This window comes from Puma concolor, chromosome C1 (assembly GCF_028749965.1).
Source record: "Puma concolor isolate L17-30 chromosome C1, mPumCon1.1.hap2, whole genome shotgun sequence".
NCBI lineage: Eukaryota > Metazoa > Chordata > Mammalia > Carnivora > Felidae > Puma > Puma concolor.
The window spans coordinates 84,113,918-84,121,153 of NC_141674.1; the positions used below are offsets into that span (position 1 = coordinate 84,113,918).

Sequence of the window (7,236 nt, forward strand, 5' to 3'; positions counted from 1 at the left end):
GACCCCATGGTCAAGCATCCGTTCTTTGTCTTAGGTCTCTGTCCACTCCCCCCCTTTACTCTGTCCATGCTCAAGCCATCCACCTGCCAGGTGACATCTCCCTCCAAAGTTTCATCTCAGATGGGGTTGTGTTTCAAAACCCCACACTTTAGAGATCCCTGTGGCTTGGACCCCCGCCAACTCTCTGGGGAAGAGTCTCACTGAGCAATGGTGGGGTGCCGGCTTGCCCCAGGGAACATTTGTGCGATCACACAGTGGCAGAGATTCAGAGAGTATGACAAATCACAACACACAGCCAGCACCAGGTTTCACCACACTCTGGTGTCTTTGTCCCAATACCAGCAAACGTGGCTGCTCTCTGGGGTCCGTGGGGACGTTTGCCTATAGGGAGGCCATATGACCTCTACCAAATACTCTCCAAGCAGGGGAACTGTTTCTCCCTGTGTGGCACATGGACCCCTCAGACCCCACTGCCTGCTTCTGGGGATTCACCTTGCTTCCTCACCAGAGCACTACCAGACACTAAGCTCTGAAACTTCAGACTCTGGGATCCACTCTTTATAGACTCCTGACGGTATTGAACCCTCTTCTTTATTCCTGTCAATGGTTTTAGGGAACAGATTTCTTGTTCAGTCCCATGCAAGTGTTTTCACTCTTTCTCTCCACCTATTTTCAGGGGAGTGTTTTTCCTGCACTCTCTCAATGTGCTGCACTCTCCCCCTCTTTCTGTCCTCTCTCTGCAGAAAGAGCTCCCTACCTTCCGTAGCTTTTCTCTCCCCCAGGTCAACTCTCTGCACCATGTACCTGCTGAGTTCTGTGCTTCAAGTTATACAGATTATGCTGTTAATCCTTAGATCAATCTCCTAGGTGTACAAAATGGTTTGGTGCTGATCTAGCTGCATTTCAGGATGAGACAAGCTGAGGGTCTCCCATGCTGCTCCGCCATCTTAACTCCTCCTCTTTTCTCTAGCTACTTTTATAATTTTTTTCATGTTTGGTTTTTATTATTTGGCAGTGATACATCTAGCTGTAGTTTTCTTTGAATTTATATGGTTTGGATTCATTGATTAGTATTGTCCCACAGGTTACTGAAACTATTTTTTTTTGTTTATCATCTTTCTGCACCATGATTTTCAGATCAGGTAATTTCTTTTAATCTGTCTTAAAAATCAATAATAACTTCTTCAGTTTCCAATATACTGTTAAGGCTGTCCAGTGATTGTATTTTTCATTTCAGATATGGTACTTTGAATTCTAAAAATCTCTGTTTGCATTACTGAGCTGTTGACTCATATATCTACCTTTACTTTTAAGACCTTGGACATATTCATAAAATAGTTTTAAAGTCTTTGTGAATTTCACATTTTCTGAGTCATCTTCTGTGTTTTTTTATTGACTGTGTTTTTCCCCTTAGTTTAAGAGCCATTTTGCTGTTTCTTCACATATCTAGTAAGTTTTAAATGTATGTTGGTCATTGTTAATGGTACATTGGAGGGAGACTGAATTTTGCTGTTTTCCTTTAAATGCTGCTTAATTTTGTCCTGGGAGGCAGTTATATTACCATTAGGGTATTCTTGATTTTGGCAGGCTTAGTTTTATGCTATGTTAGGATGTGTCTGTTTTTCTTTTTTTTAGTCCTAGGGACATGGCCCTCATTCTAGGGTACAGCTTTTGATCCTGAGGCATAGTCTTATGATTGTCTCAACTGATGCTTTAAGTGTCCAGTAAGACCTCATCATTCTCTGGACGGTCCTAAACTATAAATTTTCCATCTCTTCATAATTGTCATATTTCCATTTAACTCTTAGTTTCAGAACAGACTCTGAGGCTATGTGTGGTCTTGTGTTAGGGGTCAGCTAAGAACACACCTAGTCCTAAGTCAATGACCTGTGAAAAACCCTCAGTCAGACTTCTGAGGTTCTCCTTTACAGTATCTGCCTCTCTGAAGCCCTGTCCTGCAAATTCAGTCATTTCAGTAGCCCTGTCATTCTGCCTGCTCTGCTTAGCAAAACTAGTCTCTTTACATGGGCATCACCTTCTTGCACCATTGGCTTAAAAAATGCTCCCAGGTAGAAGGTCTGACCACTCACATGGGTAGGCAAATCTTAAAGGTGCATTTTCAATGTAACTATACCTGAAATAAGTAAGTAAGTAAATACAACAGACTATACCTTAATGATGAAAGTCCGATGATATGCAAACCTTTGATAAAAATGCCACCACCAGCATGTTTGATGATCTCTCCATTGTGAAATGGACTTAAGTTTTAGGTTTGATAAATTAATTTTGCTCTCTTGGTGTTGGCATACGATTATAAGGTACAGGTAGATAAAATTCAACACAGGCGATAAAGCCCCATGCATTTGGTAAGGTAAACTGAATAGAGGAATTTTTGAAAATTTAAACTGATGCCAGAAAATAGGGACCCAAGAAAATATAAAAAAGTTAGAGATATAAGAGAAAACAATCCTTGCATATAATTTCCTATTGTTGGGGAAGTAGAATTTCCTATGCCCTTTAATATCCTTCTGGCTGGACTTAGAATCAAATTGACATGAGACAGATTAACAGACAGTCAAGAAACATGATGCTTATATGAGCTAAGGAGATGGGTAGCTGTCTGAGGATACAAAGGGGAGAGAGATCCTTAGCCAGAAGATAAAAGGAGATGTTTGTAAAACAAAGATGCCCTATTCAGATAACTTTCCTAGGTAAAGAGGAATCTCTGTTAATAGCTTTCTTCTTGGTAAAGCAGGCACTTGAGAGGAAAGTAAGGAGCTTTTTCAAATCTACTGGGTTTGGATTGCTTTTAACTCAAAATAATGTTCATGCCAAAGTGGCCCAACTTGGCATGGCCTGCCCTTGGCCTCTACACTATCACACTATCCAACTCAGCTACTAAGGAGTTGAGATCTTCCTAGTACCTAAGTGAAAGTTATTGAAAACTAAAATACTTAATTTTTAAAAGTGTTTTTATTATCTTAGAGTGATCAGGAATGCTATGGGGATTCCCATGGGTTTTACAGAGGTAGGAAAATGACCATTTCCATAGAATGAGTTTGAGATGGAAATACTGGGAGACAAAAATTTATTGGTAATTGTACCCCCAGATTCCTGCTTACTCAATGTAAATGTTATATAAGAGATGAATAGATGGCTGCTATAATGTAATTTTATTAAAGGTATTAATGGTAATCATGGTAGTAGTAGTAGGGGTCATGGTAATAATATTCCATGAGCTTAGTTGATATTTCTAAGGAGGAGATTAAAGGACGAACTGAAAATTCTAAAAACAATAACATTGATGTATTTTTCAAATAAAATGATTTTCTAGTTTCTTTTTCATAATACCTCAATGACATCTTCACAGATTTTAATGTTTTATAAAATATTAGATTTCCCCTTGATGTTATTTCCCTTTGCCTTTCCTTGGTACGGTTTGAAGATGACATGGAATGGGTTGCTCAGTCTCACCTTTTTGGAGGGACTGTGTAATGCTTACATTTTCTGTGTCCCCACCCTACTTCTCCATTCATCCTTTAACAATTGTAGGTGAATTGGTATTGTCTCCTGAGATTGCTGTCTCTCAAGCCCATTCTGAAATCTATTATTGACCACAATACTTTTCTAATGGAAACCAATGGCCATTCATAACTGATAAGTGTTAATGCTCAAGATGGACTTCTTTTCTGTATAAAGGCCAACTGATCATTGTAGTTCATGCGTTAATTAGCCAGTTTGCTAGTAAACAAGGAAGTACATACTTTCAAAGTCCTTTACTTTTAAATAATTACAAATTCATGGATTTGGAAAGTTCTCTTCAGGAGAACCAAGGTCTGACAACTTTTACATTTTTTCATCAGGAAAATAGGGCCAAAGATGTTATGAGGAAACTATAAATATAATTTTCATGTTATATTGAAATGTCAATTGAAGTAAATAATCGAGAAATCTCAAGTAAGCTGTATTTTCATAAATGCTTAAAAGCACAGGAAAATGCTTTTTATTATCTTTTTCTTTTAAATAATGGAACATATTACACCTACAGGGTGAACATTCATTAGGGTTGAAAAATACAGGAACCGTAGACATTAGTGCCTCCTTTATTTCTTCTTCCTTCTGGATATTCTTTTCAGTTGTTAGTTTTTGTAAAGTAAAAAACCTGGTAAGAACATATAAGTATTCATTAGATATCTGGAGGAGTAAACACAAAGAAATAAGTTTTCAATGAATGCAAATTAGTAAGTGTTATTGTTGTTTTCTTTATTTCACTCTAAGGAACCCACACCACTGAACAAACTTTAAGTGCCATTTATCTTCATGTATCAGCCTCAAACCAGAAATTAAAAAAGAAAATCCAATCTGACTGACAGGTATGATCAGTAATAACAGGTTTACTTTGATTTTAATTTCACATTAGAAAGATATATCCTTCACTTGATGCCTTCTTGTACTTTGTACTCCATGTTAAAAGAGGAACAATGCAAGCAATTTTAGGGATACAGAAGTATGCTGTGCTTTTTATTCTATTTGGTATGGTTTCTGTATTCATAACTGAAACCTTTGCTAGCATTTCCACATGTTATATCATCTAAAGGGTTCAGTCTTCTGCCTGTTCCATTTCTCATGTTCCGTTTGTCTTTCTGGTTATTTCAGAAAAACAACCATCAACTTTGCCATTGCCTGGGAGGGTTTAGAGCAAAACTCTTGAAGTCAAATCTCTGATTTACTACCTGGCCTATTCATGTTACATCTTTGAATCTCAGTTTTTATATTTATAAAATGGTGAATAATCATTATAATAATTATTACCTCCAGGGACCATGGAAAGATGTAGTTGATAATGGATACTTATATAAAACATTCAACATAGCACATAATGAAATTATAAGAAATGGTAGCCTCTTTGTTTCTCATAAACATCTAAAAGGTTGTTGAACCTCTTCTCTATTCCACATGTTCTACATTCATAATGACATTGACAAATAGGTAGTTTTTGATGAAGTTTTGGGGTGATGGTGGGGGGTGTCCAGAGCCGATGGCCAAGAAAGAATTCTTGAAAATGTCTTTGGTGCAAAAAGGTGATTTTATTAAAGCATGGGGACAGGACCCATGGGCAGGAAGAGCTGCACTGGAGTTGTGACGGGTAACTCATTATATACCCTCAGGTTGGGAGGAGGGTAGGGACAGTGTAAGTCTCTAAGGAATTTTGGAATCAAAGTTTCCAGGACCTTGAGGGCCTAGCTGTTGCTAGGAAAATGCCATTTATTACTGTTTGGTAAAACCTCAGTCATGAGACCCTTTGGATATATATCAGGGGGCCATAAGCTTGCAGTATGATTGCCAGAATATATCTTGGGGGAGTTGAGATAAAGGAAGTTTCCAAAGAAATTTTTATATGTTAATGTAGATTTACAGGTTCCTGGGGGATCAGGATGATGTTAAGCTAAGATTCCCTTTTGCCCCTAGCAAAGTGTCATCATTGAGGCAGCTGAGCTCCTAGAGGGAGGTCACTCTGCCTGTTTCAAGTACTTGTCAGTGGGCTGTAGGCAGTAAGGTAATTTAATTTTTCATTTGCCTTTGCTTCCTGCATCACCATGGCAAACACTTAAATCACCTTACATCTTGATGAGGGTGATCTTCAGGCTCCAAGAAATAGAGTCTATAGATTTCTGGAGATTAGGCTATGGATAAGATTGCCTTTTTCTTACAGTTTACTAAGTTATCTATAAACTGAAGGAGACTCCTGGCCTGCATCACTGTGATCTCTATCAGTCAACCGTTTGCTTTCTTTCCTTTCCTCTGTTCTTGGGCAGCCAGGAGTGTCCAAGGAATATCACACATATCTCAAGGGGTGGGGGTGGGGGGCGCAGGGGGGTATGGTGCTATTAGCCTGCACTTTGCCCTCAGGTTGCCCCATGCTCCCTCATCAGTTTTTATTTACATGAAAAGCATCTCTTAAAATTCCCCACTCCACTTAAACATCCATTTGTCATATAAACAGATATGGTCATCAACATGTAAGAAGGCATCTTTTCAAGTTTGTGAAAGAAACAGGATTTAAATTTCCAACTTATGATTTAGCAATTTAATATTTTAAGATATGCCTTTACATAGCAAAATTGGCATTTACTGGGTAGCAACTAATAACACTATTTTGAATAAGATATCCAGGATATGCAGATTTTTACAAGCCCGAAAAACTAAACTGTAACTCCCAAATGGAATTTTTTACTGTCATTGATTTACATGGTTATAAAGCCAGCAAGAAAAAAACTACCAAATTATGACTGTGTAGGGGTAGAAAAGTTTCCCTTTTCTTATAGGTTCTTTGGATGATCTAATATTTAAATTGATATAAGACAGATAAACAGGAATAAAACAGAAGTTTAATAACACATTTACCTCCTGTATATATGGGGGAGTCCAAGCCAGGAAAACTGAGTAAGATCTCCAGAGCAGTGGCCAAAGCCTTCACCTTCATAAAGAAGACAAAAGAGAAAAGATGTTGGGGATGGAGAGTCAGTTATGGGAGGTTACTAGGTAGGAAAAGAATGGTAAACAAGGATAAGGTTGTTGTCCATGCAGATTTAAGTCCTTGCCATCTTCATTGAGTTTCTAGAGGTTGAGTCTTCCTGGTGTGGCTAGGGAGACACTTTTACAAATGGGTATTTCCCTTATAAATGCATCTCTTATGAAAGGGTAATTCCTAGTAGGTTTCCAGAGGTTCACTTTGCTGTTTCTTAAACATAACCAGTTAAGAATAATCAAGATACCAAAGAGGCATAATTTGGGGTGGTAAAATTTGCTCTCCTTCAACTGTAAATACCTTTAGGAATAATTTTTATTATTTTTATTATTTTTTTAATTATTTTTTATTATTTTTATTATATTATACTTGAATTTCATTTTTTATATCAGAAATGTAGATAATGCCAATAATTGATCTGCTAGGTTCATTTATAGCATTCTACTTTATTGTTTTATATGAAATTTATTGTCAAATTGGTTTCCATACAACACCCAGTGCTCCTCCCAACAGGTGCCCTCCTCAATGCCCATCACCCAACCTCCCCTCCCTCCCACTCCCCATCAACCCTCAGTTTATTCTCAGTTTTTAAGAGTCTCTTATGGTTTGGCTCTCACCCTCTCTAACTTTTTTTTTCCCTTGCCCTCCCCCATGGTTTTCTGTTAAGTTTCTCTGGATCCACATAACAGTGAAAACATATGGTATCT

General features: G+C 37.8%; 1 long non-coding RNA gene across 1 annotated transcript; it reads right to left on the reverse strand.

The window, feature by feature from the left end:
* Window positions 1–3,963: 3,963 nt before the first annotated feature.
* LOC147578194 (uncharacterized) lies at window positions 3,964–6,480 on the reverse strand. The gene is made up of 2 exons (XR_015254220.1): window positions 6,406–6,480; window positions 3,964–4,162 (listed from the first exon to the last, which is right to left on the reverse strand). It is a non-coding gene; the product is annotated as an uncharacterized LOC147578194 (long non-coding RNA).
* Between the last annotated feature and the right edge of the window lie 756 nt (window positions 6,481–7,236).